Raw genomic sequence first — 19,557 nt, 5'->3', positions numbered from 1 at the left:
TTGTCATAGCACCACACTGGAGCCTCTGCTGAAGGAGCTGGGAGCTGCCAGCTCTGCCCAACTGGGAGCAGAGGCAATGTGCTAAGGGAGAAATGTGCAGCCCCAAATGATTTCTGTTGCTGGTGGGAGGAGTGCAGCTGCCCTGTGACAGCCAGTCTCCCTCCCGAGGTGCCCGAGGGATGCCTGGGCTGGAGCAGCACGTGTTGTGCAGGTGATGCCATGGAAATGTTTGAAAACCTTTTATTGGGGCAGGTTTGTGTTGTAGAAATAAATCAGCCTCAGGAGTAGGACCCCCTTTACCTCCTCCACAATATCTCCAGGTTTTCCTCGCTGGCTCAGCGTTGGGATAGAAGAGATGAGTGGCTGGGACACGACCTGCAAACCACTCTGTATGTCTTGCCTTGCTCTTAAGCCCCTGTATAAATGTTTATTTAAATGCTGTGGAAGGGCAGGGAGTCCTGTTTGCAGAGAAATGGGCTGGCTCTGGAGGTGGGGACACCTTTGCTCGGGGGCTGTGTGATGTGCCCTGTGGGACAAGAGGAGGGCTGTGAAGCAGAGCCTGCTCCTTCCCTGCAGAGAGCTGCCTGCTTTCACTCCAGTAATTGCACGCTTGGAAACGCTCCTGCTAAAAGACCAAAATGACTGATTACAAAAATTGGAAAGGATTAAAATCTCTAAAACAATGCAAAGGGAAGAAAATAGATGAACTAGCGAGGGAATGGGCTTATCGCTTCTTGAGCAAACAAACAAGTGAAAGCTAATTTTCTGAGCCAGCAAATGAATGATTAATGAACCGAGGCACGATTAACCCTTCATCAGGAGCTCACCTCCTCGGGTGACTGCTCTGCACAGCTATCGCTCTGCTTCACACTGGAATAAAGACACAGCTTGATGGTCATAAATCTGTTGCTCAGGTTGTATTTCAAAGGGCTCTGGCGTAGCAGGTATACGTGGGGAAGGAAGAAAATATGGTTTAAAGATGTTCCAGATGTACAGTGGGATGTGATGTTGTTCCAAGAGCCACCCATTTTTGTGTCTTTCCCAGCATGGTAATAAACAAGCCCCCTTGACAAAGGCACAACATATTTTGAAATATGGACTTGTCTTTTCACCGCATTTTTTTAAATGATTAATTTGCCTTATATTAACTTAAAATGAGCTCATTAAAAGATTTCTTTTTTTCTTTGAAAGCGCTGCTCGTTATATTATCATTTTAAGTAATTAAATCAGAATAAATGGCTCTGTGAAGCTATTTTAATGTAACATCTAATTATATCTGACCTAGACACTGAACTATAATCATTAACTACATGAACTGTGTAATGTTCTGCAGACTCTTTAATAATTTATACGGGCTGGATTCAGCTGCGTGGAGTTGCAAGCTGAAGTGGTTGGATGCTGTGCACCTGTAGTGGCGTGGCACAGCTGATGGGAGTTTGCTTCTCAGGCAGTTTCCAGCCTTGCCTTGGCTCTGGGAAGTTTTTCCTGAGAAGCTGTGCAGGCCACAGGCTTGGTTGGACCTGGCTGGGGTTGCTTCTCCTTTATTGTTTGTACAGAGATGGGGCACACGTGTGGAGTGATGTTTTCCTCTGTTGGATGCTCTAGTCAAGGTAATATATTTATACAATATATTCAAACTGTATTAGATTGTGATTTAGATGATTTCACGTGAGCTATGGGAAGTTTTGGGTTTGCTGTGTTGTGTTCTTGCTGTGTCTCCTACAGAGGCTTTGTCTGTCCTTCCATTTCAAGCAATTTTTTCTGATCTGTTTGCATACAGCTTCCAGACTCATACTCCCTGAAAGACTCATTCAAGTTAGGCTTATTCCTGGGAGTAAGTGTCTTTTGGGAAGGAAAAATTGGCTTGTGGGAGTTTTAACCTTTCCTTCCTCAAGGAAAAAGAAAGGGGCTGGGTGCTGCCATGGCAGTAGATGTTCCATCCATCTTCCCTGCCCCGCCATGGGCCGGGTGCCTTTTGGCAAGGGAACAGATGGACCATGTTGTAGCGCATCCAAAAATTGCTGGTGCCACCTATTGGTGGAAAACTGCAGATTAAAACGTGATTAATGCGTGTTATTATGCCCTCTGCTTATCTCTGCCCAGCTGACAGGTGGGTCGGACCAGTTCTGCTGTTAGTTTTAATCTCGGTAACTGCTGGCAAACATTGCTGGCATTCCCCGTGTATCTTGGGTGTGATTTGCAAACAGGAGGCTTTGCTGCGGGCAGGCAGCTGCCAGGGGACACGAGCAGCCCCAGGGGTGCCTCTGAGGACAGGGCAGGCAGGCAGCCCTGCAGTGGAGGGCTCAGAAAAGCCAGGCTGGTGTCAATGGAGCTGCTGGATGTGACAGTAAATCCACTGGGCTTAGAGAAATTTTGGTATTCCTGCAGAAATTTTGGGTATTCCATGCAGGGGGAGAGGTGGTGTGGTGATGCACAGCAGCCTCAGGGGCCCCACAGGCAGGGCACAGAGATGGATTCTCTCTCCAGCCACTGAGATGAGCAGGATGCAGAGGCTTTGCTGCAGAGCCTCTGCTCCGTGGACTTTTCCAGCCTCGGGGGTTTTCCAGGCTTGCAAAGGAGGTGAGGGAAAGCTGAATCCCTGCCTAGGGCCCTGCTTCCTCCTGCCTTGTTGCAGGGGACCTTTAGCCAAGGCCTGATAGCCACAAAAAGCCCTGCTGGCCTCCTGCCTGGTGCGCTTAAGCAGTTTTATAGCTGTCATATAGAGCAGCCCTATATTAGCAGCAGGTTTAGTACTCCCAGGAAACATCCAGCCACAGCACTGACATCATGGACTAAAGGCTCCAAGGGTTCACTTGCTTAAGTGGCTATTTGTAATAGAGTCTTTTAATAAAATCTCATTAAAGGAGAGCTCCTGCCCGAGCCTGGTTCCTGAGATTGCTGGAACACAGCACCAAGACCAGCCTCGAGCTGCTGCAAGAGCAGGGAGAGTGAAAGGGGCCCTGCAAGGCTCTAGTGAGGGCTGGAGAGATGTGCTTGGTGCTCATCCGTGCTGCCCCTGTCTGGATCCAGAGCAGTAAAAGAGCCCTGCAGACTGCAGAGCAAAGGATGAGCCGTGCAGAGGGAAAGGGAGAGAGTTCCTCCCAGCTTTTGAACCACCCTGCCCAGGAAGGACTGGTGGGAGACAAGAAGGGCTCAGACTTGTCTTCAGTCTTCCCTCCCCACCACAAGCTCAGAAATGCTGATTTTCTCAGCCCCTAAGCACTGGGCAGAGGATTCAGGCTGCTCCTGAGTGGAGACTCTGTGCTCTGGTGCTCCCAGGACTTGCTTTATGTTTCCTGTTGCAGTTTGGCTGAACCATTTTGCTGTGTGCTTGAAGAATAATCTGAATTCCAGGGAAGAGTTTTCTAAACACTTGTCTCCTCTGTAATTTTACTGTCATGTCATAGAGAGGAGCTGCTTGAAAGACTTCAGGAAAGAAATTATTCTCTACTTCAATCCTAGGGGGTTTTTTTGCTGTTTTTATTTTTTTTTAAATACCTAAAAAAATTACCCTTTGATGTGAAAATTATATGCACTTAGAGATATGCTAATAAGAAAATGATTGGAGAAATGTTGAACATGGAGAACAGCTCATTTCCGGGCTCTTTCCTTCACCACCTGCACCCCTGACAACCTCAGTCCCACCCTTCCACATGCACAACTCTCTCTAAAGCTGTTCTAAAAGCTGCTCTGATTTTCTGGGGGTTCATAAGCAGATCCTTTGTTTTAATTGCTTTTTAAAAATTATTTTTCAAGTGAAGGGCTTCATGCCCATTCTGTGGATTTGCCAGAAGGATGGTGGTAAAATTCCTGCTCGGGAGATGCTGAAGGCCCAGCAGTGCTTTCCCAGTCTGGACTTGGGCTGTGCACTGATCCCAAACCTTCTCAGCAGATCCCTGTGCTCCTTAGTGGTCCCCAGCCTCCCTTCCTTGGGCAGGGATTAAAAAGCTGCTGCAGGATGAATGCAAGCTGCCTATGCTGGCCCCTGATTTGGAGGGGATACAGCATGCTCTGGTGTCTGCTTCCTTTCAGAGATGTCTTGCCTGTGGTTCTTTACATATGTGAAATGAGATAAGCCAGGGGGAAAAAAAGGATGGTTGGAGAGTGGCAGCCAGGATTGCATCTTCTTGTTTTCTTCCCTTGCTGTCTTCAAAAGCAGAATTTTAGAGTCAACAAAGGCAGAGCTGGTATCATCACAGCTGAGGGTGGGTTTGTTTACAGCAGGTGCCCTGCTGCGTGCCTGGGGTGCTGCTGCAGATGGGAAAAGCTCTTCCAGAGAGCCTGAAAAGCAGGAGATGAGCCCTGTCTGTGGAATGGGATGGTGGCTCCCGAGGGCTGAGGTTTAATCTGCCTCTGCTGTGGTGTCCCCAGCTCCTGCTGGCATCACTGCTGATGGCAGGGCAGCAGCTCCTCAGGCCATGGGTGGTGCTGGGTGCCATTAACACAGAAATCAGAGCAACTGCTGCTCTTCCTCCAGAGACCAGCACGGTGAGACCTCCCAGCAACAGCTCCTGCCTGTGCTGGCAGCCTGCAAGGGGCAGGGAAGGCATCCTGCCACTGATTAGCTCCGACTCCCCTGCTGGGGAATAGCCTGACTTTCTCTATTAGTGGTTTTCCAGGTGGAATTCTTGCTAGATAATATGGCTGTGAGATGTTGGCATGAGGCAGAGGCTGCTGCTGCAGTCTTACCTCGTGTTGTCATTGCTCCTGTGATCTCCTGGCGTGTTCCTTTCCTGGCTCACCCCTCAGGGAGCCCTCCTGCACCCCTGTGGCTGCCCCAGATGCCCTTCCTGATTGTGGGGGTGATCAGCAGCCTCCAGCACATCCCAGCTTCCTGGAAATCCATGTCCTTGTGTTGTCTTTCCCCTGCTGTTGGAATCTGGGGTGAGGGGGGAATACTCTTCTTGTGTCTTCCTTTTCCTGCCTTTTTTTTTTATATGAACATCTGTTGAACCACAGGTAGTCATGTCAGGGAAAAAAAAACCTCTTCAAAAGAACCCTGATTTATTGAATTTCCAGCTGTTTCACAGGGCTGATCCAAATCAACTGGTTGCATTAATTAATTAAAGGAACTTTGATTTCAAGGGTCCCCAGAATCTATACCTGAAAGCATGCAAATCCCATGTAGTAAATGTTGCCTTTGCTCATGTATTATTTAGTTCCATGTTTTTTCAAATTGAGAAAGGCATTAAAATACCTATGAAATGTAAAATATGCATTATAAGAAGTGGCACCTTTGGCACCAAAGGTACTGAATATAGGGGTGCACATGCAGCCACCACATCTGCTCCAAGGAAAGCTGCTGAGCACTGCAGGGTTGGTGACCAATGCTCAGAGTTACATTACTCATCTGAATCCAGCAAAATCTGCTATTTTGGGGTGGAGACACTCCTCATGCCTGGTTTCCTTTGGCAACTTGCTCCACGCTGGTTTTTGTTTCTGGCAGAGCACAGTGGGCTCTCTGTTTGCTCAGGCCCTGGTCCTGCAGGCAGTTCAGATCCTCAGCCTCCAGCCTGGGCTTTGCTCTGCATCAGTGTTAAACAAATCAGTTCATGGAAAACTTGCATCTGGATTTGAGGGCTTGGCTATAGGCAAAAATTTCCTGCTTTCAGACCTAAGTTCAAATCCCTTGGAGACACAGGGGCAAACTTTTAACCTTGACAATGGGCAGAGGAACAGGTGAAATTTCCCTGCTAACAAGGCCAACTTTGGATGGGCCGGGCCTGTTTGGGAGGTAAATAACATCCCAATTATCTACATATACATATATATAGATATATATATATATATATATATCAGTCATTGCAGAAAGAAGCCCTATTTATGAAGCCTTATATTCAGGAAATCCATTGTAACAAGCTCTGACTTTCCCATAAATGTGCCAGACTATGAAGTAACTTGCATAGGGCTGCACCAGTGCTTTTGGAAGGTTGCTGTTACCTGTCACGTGGAAGCAGTTTTGATCCTAGGATCTCAGGTTTCATCTGGGAATGGACATATTCTGGCTCTAGGGAGGCTGTTAGAGGAAAGGCATTTTAAATGGCAAAGATGTGTGTGTTGTGAATGCATTTAAAACTGCAGGTACTTGGAGCCTGGTACCTGTGCAGCAATGAATTACAATAAATAAATGCAAATGTCCAGAAGAACAAAAGGAACATTAAACAGATAACAAACGCTTCACTGGGAAACTGCACGGCTTCAGAGTCCATAAATAAAACCCCCTAATCTAATAAATGTTCTGGAGATAACTGGAAAAAATACGGAAATGGTCACTTGGTTGTGAGGGAGCATATTTCACTTCTGCCTAGCAAAAGGACTCTCAGCCCGTGCAGTTGAGCTGATTCATGGCCCTCTGTAATGTCCTGGTTATCCCCAGTCGCAGCAGGTTTCATGCAGCAAGCACTCCACTATGTCAACGTCGAGTTAATATTTTAAGGACAACGGAGAACAACCAGACTGTAGTTTGCTGATGGGCTTTTTCCTTCCACCCCCACCCCCCCTTCCTTGTTTTTAGGAAATGGGCTGCTGATAAGGGAAGGAGCTGCACAGGCAGGACTGCCTGGCGCGCTCATCGCTGGGAAGATGCAACTTCCTCTGAACTCTCAGGAAGAGAGGAGGTGAGTCATGGTGGATGGAGGGGCTGAACGTGTGCCAGGAGGGAGCAAACAGCACCAGCTCCAGTGGGACTCCAGTAAAAATGCTGGGCCAAGCTGGTGTAAAAGCCTGGTGAAGCTCTGACGTGTGTAAGAATTGGGGAGCTTTGGTTTAAGCACTCCTTTTATTGCGGGAGCTCCTTCTCATCTTCCTGCTTGTAGCCAGCACACTCTGCATCCCTGCATTTCAGAAAACCCCCAGAATCCCTGGTGTGTGCTGGGACAGGTGACAACAGCCTGTTTCCAGCTCAGAGGGCTGTGTGTGCTCTGCTGCCTTCGCCGTTCCCCCCTTCCTCTCAGGAGTGACTTCATCTGGTGCTGGTGTCACCCTGGGCATGGAGCACATCTCCATCAGGGAGAAACACAGATGCTGCTCATGGGCTTCCTCATCCCAAACCTGCCAGAAGCCCTGTGGGCTGGTGGCTGCTGCTGAGGAAGGAGGTGTTGGGTGTTTTGTTTGGGTTCTTCTCATGCTGAGCTGAAGAAGGCTGAATTTGGTGTGTGGTCTGTGGATTTCCATGAGGAAATGCTCTCAGTGATCTGTATCTGTTCTGGCCCTGGTGTTTATCCATGGAAGGATGGTCCCTGGTGTCTCCTTAGGATGTGTTTAAGTTGTTTGAGCAGCAGCATGCAGTGCAAAGCACCTGGTGCCAAATCTGCCATCCCTGAGCTGTAAGGGCCATCCCTTCTGCTGCCAGCTTTGTGCTCCTTTCAAGGCAAAACTCACCTGAGAATGCACCTGACTGAGTTATTAGAGGGGAAAAACAGCAGAAAGGGGTGTGGGGTGTGTGCCAGGAGCACGCTGTGCACCTACAGGTGTGTCCCCCCCTCTGGGGCCAGAGGAGCCTTTGGGGACAGAGCCCTTTGGGGGTGGCAGACACAGGACCTGCCTGGCAGCTGCTCCGTGCTACTGCTGAGATCCAAAGCTGCCTGTGTGTAACGCTCACGCTGTGCTCTCGAGTTAGCTGTGTCTGAACTGAAGAGACTCCTCTGAAGTCTATATTAAGCACATTAAAAGCTGAAACAGGCTGCTCGGGCGGGTGCTTTGATAGATTTTCTGACTGTGTGTAGCGTAACGTTACAGCAGGGAAAAACTCCCAGCCTTGGCTGATTCTCCCCCTGTGCTCTGAGGGTGGCTTTTTGCTGTGAGTGATGGGGATGGTGAGGCAAGCTTGTGCAGACACTGAGCTGCAGTGCTCTGTGTGAATGCAAAAACTTCCATTAACCCCTCTGGATCACCTGCATCAGCAGAAGATCCCTGGCTCCTGCTGTCCCTGGGCAGCTTGGAGGAAGAGTATGGTTGGATATAAAAGTTACAATTACAGATCCCTTTATTCATCGTGGTCAGTTAATGTTGGTTATCATATTTGTAGATATTTTGAATTTATTTTGGTAGAAGTGAGACAGAATCCATACAGCTTGCATTTCTCCAAGTGGTGGTCCCAGAGCATGGCAGTGTGTACCTGTGCAGATGCAATTTAGAATGCTAATGGTGACTTAGATGGGGCTTTAAAAGTACTCAGAGGAATAAAGCCTTTTTTTCCTTAAAGAACTCAAACACAAACAAAACAATGTGATTCCGAAGCAGCAATGATTTTCCAGGGCTGTTTTTCACAGTTCAAGCACCGGTGGGGTTGGGGAGGAGTTTGGGATCTGGGCACCTGGAAAATGCATCGGCACAGAGATGAGCTGAGAAAAGTGAGAAATTGTGAGGTGTTGGTTTTGGCAGGGCTGCCCTGTGCTCTGGGGGCTTTTCAGAGCCTGTATTTCCATTTTCTTTTGGGAGGCCTTGGCTGGGTGAGTACCTTACCCCCAAAACACCGTTTTGTGTGCAGCCTGTTGTCAGGGCTACAGAGACCTGCAGATGTGCATGTGTGAAAAATGCTCAGTAAACAACCAGAGGTTTTAGGTGGAGGATTTTAGGAGCATCACATCCTGTTATCACACACTTATCACCTTCTCCTGGTGTGGTCGTGCAGCTTTCACCCTGTCAGTGGCTGCTGGCTGGAGCAGGAATGTTTTATGGTACATGGGTGACCAGGCAGCTCCATCCATGGGAAGTTCACAGCCCTGAAATCCGTGTCCGTGTAGCCCCAGAACACCTCCATGTGTGTGATATGGGATACACGACCTGCTTTATCTTCTGCCTCTGTCAGAAGGTCCTTTCCCCCTTCACTCACCATCCCCAATCCCGTGTTTAGCTCTTGGCTTTCCCAGCCTTTCAGCGTCCAAGTGATAACATCTGGTCTAGCACTGAAAGGGGAATAGCACTTGTAGGAGATCATCGGGAAAAAGATGAAATTCTGGGTTAGAGTTGGAGCCTGAAGTTAATTCCCTGCTTTCAAATAGTGTTTTCTGAGTAGGTGATAATCACTGGGCCTTTCCCGATTAATTAAAGGGCTTTACAAAGCAAATGATGTGGAGAATATGCAGCCTGGGAGAGCAGTGGGTAGGAGAGGCTGTTGGTGTCCGTGTGATTTTCATCTGGTCTGACAGTCTGCCTTGGTGGGAGGAAAAGGGGAAGGAAAGTTCACTCCTGGGAAACAGCCTGGGCCTTTCCCCAGCTGATTTTGGGGCAGGAAAAGGGATTTGTAAGGTGGAAAGTGGGTGAGACACTACATCCCTGGTTAACTGGGAGAGATTGAGCCTCCAGTGCAGAAGCAAACCACAGTCCTGCTGTTCCTGCCAGTGGGAGGCAAGGCTGTGTCACCATCAAATATTCATGTGTGACCTCCAGGTGATGCTTCAGAAATGTACACTGGTGCTCTTCATGTTTCTTTAAAATCCGTGGGAGCTTTGCCACTGAATCCTATAAGAAACAGACAATATTCCAAGATTGCTGATTTGAAAGCTTTTAATCAGCAGCACTGCAAATTGAAAAAAAAAATAAAATTCAAAGCTGTAACTGTTGCAAGATTCAAACTTGGGTTTGAGGAGTTGTGGTGGTTCTGGCTCTGTGTGTAAGAAAAATTAACTCGGATGAATTCTGAGCTTGTTCTCCATCGTGCCTTTTACCATCTCTGCTGTCTTTCTCCGGACTCAGCCCCTTGAACTGAGGGTCTTCCTGGGTGTAATTTTAGCTCTTTAAACTTCCAACTTCACTGCTAACTTTTTACTTTTTGACTTGATAGTCTTAGAGGTCTTTTCCAACCTAAATGATTCTACAATTTTATGTGCTAAATGTTGAAGGTTTGGAGGTTTAATTGAGAAGGGAGCCTCCCTGCAAGGAGACTTTTGTAAGAAGAAAACTTTATTTCCCAGGATGGGATCCCATTGCCCACCTTCAGTCTTTTATCCACGTTTGGGACCTGGGTGAATGTGGCAGCACTGGTAATTAGTGTGCAGTGGCCAAGGAGGGTTGTTTGACACGAAGGTTTCACATTAAAACTGCAGGAAGTGTGCCTGGACTCTCAGCATGGCTGTGATCAGATCCATATGAGGACAGGGATATCAAATTCCCCAGCTCCCCACAAAAATGTTGTGATTAATCACGCTGAGAGTTGCAATTAGACCAAATAAAAGCAGCATGTTAAAGAAGCTAAGAAGGAGGTGATGTGAATGTTATTAACGAGCAGGAGGCTTTGGCTTTGTGGAGCTCGCTTGAAATGTGTCAAACAAATAGAACCGAGATAAATGTAAAATCAGCTGACTGCATATTACCCTGGAGGATTTGAAATGAGCGTTGGGGAGGGGAAGGAAGATCATAATTACCCAGAGGAAAAGGGCTAAATCTATGGAGTGGAATAGTTATTCATGTTAATTGTGTCATCACTGCACAGATGCCGAGGGCGCTGCGCTGCGAGGCTCTGCGTGCACGCTGCACCAGGGATGGTTAATGGGGTGGGCACTTGCAGACCCCTTAAAAGAGATGGATCCATCAGGCCCCTTCCAAATACTCATCCCTGCTAGAGGAGAGGGGTACAGGGGTGTGGGAGTTGAGGAGGGGGGAACCTCTGCTATTAGTACAGCACCATGTTTGCAGAAAATATCCCAAACTTGGCTTGTCCTGTTTTCTGCTGCTCTTCAGAAGCTTTTCCATCAGCAGAGTGATTATCATTGATTAAGATCTATTGTGGCTTAATTAAGCTATCATATGGCACCTTTTCTGCAGCTTACTTCAACTGACAGCAATGCTTAATCTGGCTTCTTTGCCTCTTCTTCCCTTGGTTATAAACCTGGTATTGGGTGGATTTTATGTTGGTTCTTTCCAGCATGTTTTATGGCTCTACAGCTTTCCTTATCTGTTTTTGTGCCGTGTGCTTGCAGAGATTTATGGGCTGAAGTACTAGATGCAGAGCAGGAAAGGGGGAAACAGACCTAAACCCATTAAAACCCTGGAATCCAAGCATTGGAGGCACTATAGTCTCTTAAAGAAATGAGAGGAAAGCCTGAACTAGGACACGTATGTGAAATCCCTGTGCTCCGGCCTCTGGAAAGAGCAGGCTGGGATTGTCATCCATGTGCTGTGGTTCAGGCTGGGGAAATCAGAAAACTGGCAGTAGGGACTGTGCAGGAGCTGCTCACTGTCAGTGCAGTCACTGGCTCCAGGTGTGCTTGCAGAGTTGGGTTTTACAGGGTGCATTTAGGGGATGTGCCTGCTGGGGGAGAGTTGGTGATGGAAACTGAAGGGACTCTGAGCAGCCTGGTCCAGTGAAAGTTGTCCCCACCCATGACTGAGGCATTGAAACACGGTGATCCTCAAGGGCCCTTCCAACCCAAACCATTCTGTGACTTTCTGTGGGCCTAGACCCATCCCTTTGTGCTGAGTTCACCAGGCTGAAGTGCAGTCTTGGACAAAATATCAAGGCTTTACCTGTGTGCACACCACTGTCTGATAGAAGAAATGGCTTCTGGATGGACTCTCCAGAGGAACAAACCTGCTCTGGCTTTGGGGATGAGCTCTGCTGCTGCCCTGCCTCTGTCACTGCTCAGTGCTGGCCCTCAGGAAACTCCTCTCCTGCTTCGACATCCCCTTTTCCTCAGCCACGTGAGGCTTCCTCCTGCTTCCTCAGCCTCAAGGTCAAGTCTGCTTCTCTTGGTCTAGTGGGTTTTTTGTCATATTTATTAGGTGTTTGCATGTGTCTACCACTCAGCCTTTGAAGCTGTCCTCTCCCCTACCTGAGTCTGGTTCACTTATCTGCACAGTTATTGGTTGTATTTGGGTATTATCTGAGATTGAATGCTGTAGTTGTTAATTTGGGCTTTAAAAATAAACTCAGATATTGCAGAACACTGAGGGAAGCAAGGGCTGAGTACATTGGCTCATGACCCCTTCCCAGCCAGGCTGGGCTGGCAGATGTCCCTTAACTGCAGAGAACAAGTCGTGTGCACCGTTATCCTGCCATAAAAACAAAGGACTCTTCTTTCCAAGTGATAAAGCCTGGGGTTCACAGTTTCTAGCTGAAACAGACCAACAACTTTCAGCCTTTTTATTGCACTTCTTCAAAACTCTTGCAATTCTCACTACTCAGCATTTTATTGCAGTGTCCTGTGCTGGTGACCTGGGCCACTGCTGCTCTTTGTGTCCCCTGACAGAGCCCACAAGGTGCTCTGGTGTTTATCTTGCACTGACTTTATCCAGCTTGTCAAGTGTCTCCAATCTGCTTTCCAGTGCCTCCTCCGTATGGTTGCGGCCACTTACCTGCTTAAATATCTCCCAAATGCTCATTTTGAGTAAAGCAGTGCTAATCTAGAGCAGATGCCTAAGGGATTTTGGAGAAGGTTGCTCGTGGCTGTGGAGCTGTCATCGCTCCGCTCGCAGGCGCGTCTCCCTCGCTCATGTGCTGCCCACCTGGAGCTGCTGTGACACACCCGGGGCTTCCACCTCCCAAACCCAACCTCTGTTCTGCAGCTCATGAGATTTCTTCCCATGATCCAGGGCCTTGCACGTGCGTGGGGGCCACACAGACCCATCTCCCCAGGTCTCTGTGTGAGCACCGGTGCAAACCTGGCTCCTTTCTGCCTGGGAAATGTGTCATGACCCGGCTCTGCTGCCTGTGTCTGCAGCAGCACTGGCTGGCTGCTTTGCTGACCCTCATCTAAACAGAGCTGATCTCCAGCTGCCACTGCCTGACCCATCTCTCAACCCCTCAAGCCTGAAGAAGCTACAATTTCTTGCGTGTCCCTTAGCTTTTTACCTCTTCTTCAGAGTTCAGCTTCTGGAATGGTCCATCCTTGCCTGTGCAGCTCTGGGGATCGTTGGCACAAGTGAAATTTCAGCCAGGGCCAAGGAACAGATCTTGGGGAAGGTGGGAAGCCACACAGTAACCAGTGTAACAACAGGGGAACAGCTTTCCAAAAGATGCAGGTGGGAGTCCAGGCCCTCCAGGGCCAGGAGCAAATGATGGATATTGAAAGCTGCTCTTTACAAAATGAGCTGGCTTTTATTTATTCTTGTAGCCGCTGTAAGTCAAGGGAAAGGCCTTGAGTTTTTAATCTATATATTGGTTTGCTCTGCTGCCTTGTGCAGACCCATAAGGAAGGTGGGAACTTGCTCCCTGCTCCATTCTGATGGCTCTGCTGTCTCAGCAATGATTACATTCTTCCCTGAAGAAAGCAGAGGAAGTAGAAGAAGCTTTATAGGGAGAAGAGGCTTTATATGGAAACATCTCTTCCCACTCTCCTGTTAATATCCATCGAACTCAGGGGGGGAAATTGGATGCAAAGATGTCTCAGAACTGTAAGAGACAATTTGAATCTTTCATGTCAGAATTATGGTTTTTGTCTTGCATGAACATCTGTGATACTCCTGAATATGCTGTGTCTCTCCTGAGAACAGCAGTGTAGTGACATCTCAGGTGAGTGCTGATATCAAGAGCTGTGGGTAGATATTGTTTTATCAGATGTTTCCTTTGCAGGCAGAAGTCCAAGAAAAGCCAGGCTTTTGCAATGCAAGCAGAGGTCTGAGCCTGTCCCAGCTCCAGGTCCAGCAGGACTTGGGGGAACCTTAAACTATGAAGGGCAGTGACACAACACTGCTGTTGGAATCCAGTCCCCATGGCCTGCCTGAAACTCTCCAGGGAAACTTCCACATCCCACAAAATCAAAGAAGGTCAAACCCTGCCTGGAAGCAACATAACTTCATTATTCCAAGTTCACAGGTGATAAATTTGGTGTCCTTGGCCAGATGTGAGATATATTCAGAGTCATCTTTACCTAAAGAAACAGTGGTGCTCTTGTTCTGGGCAGATCCTCAGGTCATGCCCTCCTTTGCAGCCTTCTGGTCCAGCAGCTGTTGATGCCTGTGACCCCTTGGTCATGGGTGCCATCTCCACTGTGAATGCAGCTCCTTGATGAGAGCTAGGAAGTGTCAAATGAGATTTCAGTGCAGGGAACAAAAACATGCAGCTGGAAAATAAGTCAGGAGGACTTTTCACCAAGGAAAAGGCTCTCTGTGGCTGGGTCTCCTGCCCAGCTCCAAGCTGCTGAACTTCCTTGGCATCACTCTCCAACCCTCTCTCCCCTCTGTGCTGATTTGCAGCCCTGTTACATCTTTGTACACATGATCTGATGTGGCCAGAGATCCCCCAGCAGCCTTGGTTTTCCTCTGACCCATCATATGGCAGAAATTTAAGATGGCTTAAGTAGATTTTGTTTATTTATTCTGCACCTCAGCCATCAGAGACTGCCAGTGCCAGGGTGTGAATTACGGTAAAATAAATAAATGCACTAATTGCTGCTGCTTTATATTGGAAATCATTCTTGCTTATGAAAACATCTCAAAAGGTGTAGAAAGGAGACACATCTGCTCCAGACCAGGCAAATCAACTGTCTTAATGAACCATTAACACAGGCTGTCAAAAAACCCACTCTGAACCCAGGTGAAGTTCCCACATTGGTCTCTGAGCTTGGGGTGAAGCTCATGATGTTCATCTTATTGCAAGCACAGGACTGTTGGTGGAACAGTGTGAACAGAAATAGAGGAAAAGCAAAGCAAGGGAGAGGTAACTCAAGTTTATGCCGTGAAGGAATTCACACCCACTGGAGTTGTATGCATGGCTGTAACCACGTTCTGCTGCAGCCCCCGAGCCAAAAAATTGACAAAAAAAAGAAAGGATGGGATGTGGGGAGGAGGGGAAATGTTAATCACCATCTTTCCTTTCCTATAAATGTGTTAATGGTTTAGTAAGTGTTTCCAAAAATGTCTGTGTGGGATTAAAATAGAAGCCATGGCCAAGTTTGAAATGAGCTCTTGGATGGGGAGCAGACAGGAGGGTAAATCCTGGTGATCCCATCCAAGGCACAGGGAAATGTCCAGCACAGGAGGATGGAGAGGGTGAAGAGTTTGTGCTGGGAACTTTCTGTTGACTCTTTGGGGAGCTTGGTCATCCCAGCAAGTGGGAGCAGTGCTCCACATAATCAAAAAGTACCACCTACCAAAGCATGTGAGGGTTGCCATGGAAATCAGGAGTTGTTACTGAAAAAGCAGAAAAATCATGAATGATCTGGAAAAGCATGGATTTTTGGAGCTTCCTGTCCTCTGCTATGTAAAACCCCAGCCCAGACTGTTGAATTCCTTTCTGGGAGGATTTTGCCCCTGCTGCTGCAGCTGCACAGGACAGCAGGTTGTACATGCATTTATGGGGGCACATAACCCACGCTTTTCATTGCAGCTCTGGCCCACTGACTGCTCCAGAGGATGGGTAGGAACTGAAACCAGGGATGGAAATTACCTGGATGGAAACCTCTGCTGTGGGTCACAGCAGGGTGTGACACGCCCCAGGCAGAAAAGCCCCCAAATTATCCATGAGTATCTCATCTGGAAGGCTTGTCCAGACCTGTTCCCAGGGAAGAGAGTGAACCAGGAGATAGGATCAGAAAGCTGGGGACAGACTCCATAACTCACCAGTGGCTGGTGGAGGATGCCCTCCATGCAAAGGGTGGGAGGGGGTGTAACTTGCCAGAGGATCTGGGAAAACACTCTTGTTCCAGTATCCACAACATTCAGAAACTGACAGCCCTGGTGAGCAGGAAAGACTCAAGAACTGGCTCCAGGACAGATCAGATGGAAGCCATTCTTAAACGAACGTAATGATGTATGGAAGTAAAACATTATTTTGGAACTAAAAGTTTAAATATATATAACAGTAACGAAGGCAGGAGATCTGCGTTGGGAATGCCAGCACACTTGCTGCTTCCAAGGTTTTATTTTAAAGTCAGGATACTGGAAATGCTGTTCAGCATGTTTCCAATGAGCTGCTAGGCCCCCTGGAAGTGCTAAGGCCATGTTTACTGAGAAACTGCATGGTAGGTCCTGCTGGAGGTTATTTGGGGGCTACTGACATCCACAAGGTTTCACTTTGGTGGCTGAACTCTGTGCAAAGCCATCCAAGGACAGAGCCTGTAGGATGAAGAGGTTTCTCCTTTCTGGGCAATAATGGGAGCAAAAGCCCTGGAAGGACTCACTGCACCTGCAGCTGCCCCGCCTGTGTCAGTGCCCCTGGGACAGCAGTGTCCCCATTCTGCTCCTTTCCAGGGACTCTCTTGCCTTCCTTGGCACTGCAGGGCAGTGTCCCAGCCCCTCTCAGCCCCTCACTGCTTCTGCTGCAGCAGGTCAGAGGTGTTTCTGGGTACGACACACCTACAGGGATGGATCCACTGCTCCCACCATGCTGCTGGGATGTTTTTGTTATTGTTGTGATTAACTTTCTGCTGTTGACTTCCGCCTGTGGGCTTGTAAACTCAAGCTGTCCATTTGCTACAGGTCTCAAGGCATCATCTTACAAGGAGGGAAAGAATTTTCATTTATAATCCATGAGACCTATTCAGGGATGGGTTGTCCTCCCCCTCCCTGTGCCAATAGACCTCTAAGTGAACAAACAAATGTCTGGAAATACAGGCAATTTAGCTCAGAAGAGATATCATCAGTGGGGTTCAGAGGTTAATGGGCATGGAGGATTTATAACAACCCAGGCCTATAAAAAAAAAAAGGGGGGGGGGGGAGAAAAAAGGAAGAGGAGAAAAGAAAAAAAGGAGTGGGTAGTAATCTAGTTGACATCTATTGTTCTTTGTGTAACAGCTCATCTGTATTCTATCTGGTCCAGGGTATTGCAAAGAGAATTTAAAAACACATGTGTGCAAACACACACACACACATCTATCTCTATATATATATATGTGCACATATAAACTGAAATATAATGAGGGAAAAAGCCCCTGTAAGTTTGAACCAACAACAGCAACCCATATATCTTTATTTGCTGCCAACATCCAAGTGCTGAACTCTCAAGGAGCCTGGATCTCTGCCATCATCTGTCCGTGTCTGATCTCTTTGGTAAATACGACGGCTGCCAAGAATGAGGCAAACGAAAAGCGCTCGCAGATTAGGGAGAAACACATGGCAGCCACTGACCTGCTGAAATCATAAAATACGTCATGAAGTAAGGAAAGAGGGGAAACAAATCATCCTCTTAGGGACTGCCCATCTGCTCACATAAAGCCACAATCATTATTGCAAATAAATACGTGCAGACCGGAGAAGTCTGGGAATAATTTGAGGGAGGTGGGTACCTTTGTGTGGTGTGTGTGTGTGTTTGGAACCCTCTGGAAATTTTCCTACATAAACAAGGTGAGATCATCAGCCAGAAATAGATACCTATCAATTAATTATGTAGGGAGCAAATCCTTATTTTATGGGCACAATTAGGGAAAAAAAATTCCAAGACAGGATGGGGCCATAGCGTTAGAAAGGGACCCCTGTGGAAATTGCAGGTCCATGTTTTTCCAATGAAGGATGGATTAGTATTTATCATCTGAAAGACTCTGCAGTGTGAATAGTGGCTGTGTTTTTGCTATGAAGTGAAAGGATACACATCTTGCTCTGCCTTTTTATTCCCTTGGTGTTCCAAGGGATGTATCCAGGTATCAGATTCAATGCCAAGAGTCCTGCTTGGGTTGGTTTTGGGCTAGATTTTTTTGTGGTTTTTTTTTTTGTTTGTTTTTTTAGGACTTAACAGATTAAATTTGACTGGAGCCTGCTAGAAGCCTGGTGTAGTACATGTGTCTTCCTAAAATCCAGGATTCCAGGGTGAATAGGGGCTGATTCAAACATGCAGGAGGAGAAGGCTGGAAACAGGAGCAACTTTAAGAAGCTGGTTATCTCTTTTTCTTCCCCTTTGTTCTTTTCCACCAAACTGTGCTGAAAACTTTTACTTTGAGAGTTATCCTGTTTGAAGGTATTCCATTCCTACCCAAGACAGAGTTGCAGGTACAAGGTATTTTGTAACTCAGGAATGTTTTCCTAAATATGCACACAAGGGTGTGCAGCATGTCCAGGATGGACTGAGCCTGCAGTGGGTCTGTGATTTCCCTCATGTTCCCACCACAGGACTCAAACCACGTGTTTTGGGTGAGGAAAAAGACATTTAAGGATGGGATTTCCTATGAGGGAAACCTGTGAGGGTGTCCTGCTTTGGCATCCAAAGGTCTCCATCAGAAATCCCACCCTCAAATGTTTTTTCTTCACTCAAAACATGTGGTTTGAGTCCTGTGGTGGGAACATGAGGGGAATGTGTTCTGTGTATATGCCATGGGAGCCATATGGTTGTGTCTGGGGAAATCAAATAAATGGATTTTGTGGGTGTTTAGCCAAGTGTCTTTCTGAAATGCATGGATCAGACAAAGGAAAATTTCAAAACCACCAGAACAGAGAGAAAAGGGTGGTTACAGGTTTATTCTTTCCCATCTGGGTAAGCAGCTGAGCACGTGGTGTTGGCATCTCCAAACTCCCCTGGGCCTGCTGAGTGTCTGTACACACATGTGGACAGACCTGAGAGGTGATGGCAGAAATGCTCACCTGAGATTGCTCTGTCCTGGTGGTTTGTTTGCCAGGCTGTGCTCTGGTCTGGTTGCCTGGCTGTGCTCATGGTTTGGTTACCTGGCTGTTCTCATCATTTGTTTATCTGGCTGTGCTCTTTGGTTACCTGGCTGTGTTCTGGTTTGGTTACCAGGCTGTGCTCTGGTTTGGTTGCCTGGCTGTGCTCTGGTTTGGTTACCAGGCTGTGCTCTGGTTTGGTTACCAGGCTGTGCTCTGGTTTGGTTACCAGGCTGTTCTCATGGTTTGGTTACCAGGCTGTGCTCTGGTTTGGTTGCCTGGCTGTTCTCATGGTTTGGTTACCAGGCTGTGCTCTGGTTTGGTTACCAGGCTGTGCTCTTGTTTGGTTACCAGCCTGTTCTCATGGTCTGGTTGCCTGGCTGTGCTCTGGTTTGGTTGCCTGGCTGTGCTCTGGTTTGGTTACCAGGCTGTGCTCTCTTTGGTTACCTGGCTGTGCTCTGGTTTGGTTGCCCAGTTGTGCTCTGGTTTGTTTGCCTGGCTGTTCTCATGGTTTGGTTACCAGGCTGTGCTCTGGTTTGGTTGCCCAGTTGTGCTCTGGTTTGGTTACCTGGCTGTGCTCTTTGGTTACCTGGCTGTTCTCATGGTTTGGTTGCCTGGCTGTGCTCTGGTTTGGTTACCTGGCTGTTCTCATGGTTTGGTTACCAGGCTGTGCTCTCTTTGGTTACCAGGCTGTGCTCTGGTTTGGTTGCCTGGCTGTGCTCTCTTTGGTTACCTGGCTGTGCTCTGGTTTGGTTACCTGGATGTTCTCATGGTTTGTTTGCCTGGCTGTGTGCAGGTTGTGCCTCAGGGTGCATTGGTGCTGCCCAGGGAGGTGTCTGAAAGCCCAGGGCAGCTGCAGCCCTGTGTGAGGTGTAGCCACCATTGAGCTGCAAATCCAGCTGCTCCTGTCACACCTGGCCAGTGGCTCTGGTTGGGCATCATGTGCTCAGAGGTGTTTGAACTAGGGAAAACACCAAACCACTCTGAACAGGCTTTTTCATGATGCACTACAGACCTCCATGTGCAGGAACAAACCTGTGCACTCCAACCTCTGCTTGATCTAAACCAAAGTCCTCATTTTACCATTCAGTG

General features: G+C 47.8%; 2 long non-coding RNA genes across 3 annotated transcripts; one reads left to right on the top strand and one right to left on the bottom strand.

Annotated features, from left to right (window-relative positions):
- The first annotated feature begins 1,432 nt into the window (after positions 1–1,432).
- Positions 1,433–17,368, top strand: LOC135308190 (uncharacterized). The gene is made up of 2 exons (XR_010368729.1): positions 1,433–1,610; positions 13,511–17,368. It is a non-coding gene; the product is annotated as an uncharacterized LOC135308190 (long non-coding RNA).
- LOC135308189 (uncharacterized) lies at positions 16,812–19,149 on the bottom strand. Of its 2 annotated transcripts, none has more exons than XR_010368727.1 (2): positions 18,448–19,149; positions 16,812–17,007 (listed from the first exon to the last, which is right to left on the bottom strand). It is a non-coding gene; the product is annotated as an uncharacterized LOC135308189 (long non-coding RNA). The 2 variants fall into 2 exon arrangements; XR_010368728.1 differs by having other exon boundaries at positions 16,812–17,004.
- Between the last annotated feature and the right edge of the window lie 408 nt (positions 19,150–19,557).

The sequence above is a fragment of the Passer domesticus genome, chromosome 9 (assembly GCF_036417665.1).
Source record: "Passer domesticus isolate bPasDom1 chromosome 9, bPasDom1.hap1, whole genome shotgun sequence".
NCBI lineage: Eukaryota > Metazoa > Chordata > Aves > Passeriformes > Passeridae > Passer > Passer domesticus.
The sequence above is the reverse complement of the archived record's forward strand: the minus strand, read 5'-3'. Positions and strand labels throughout refer to the sequence as shown.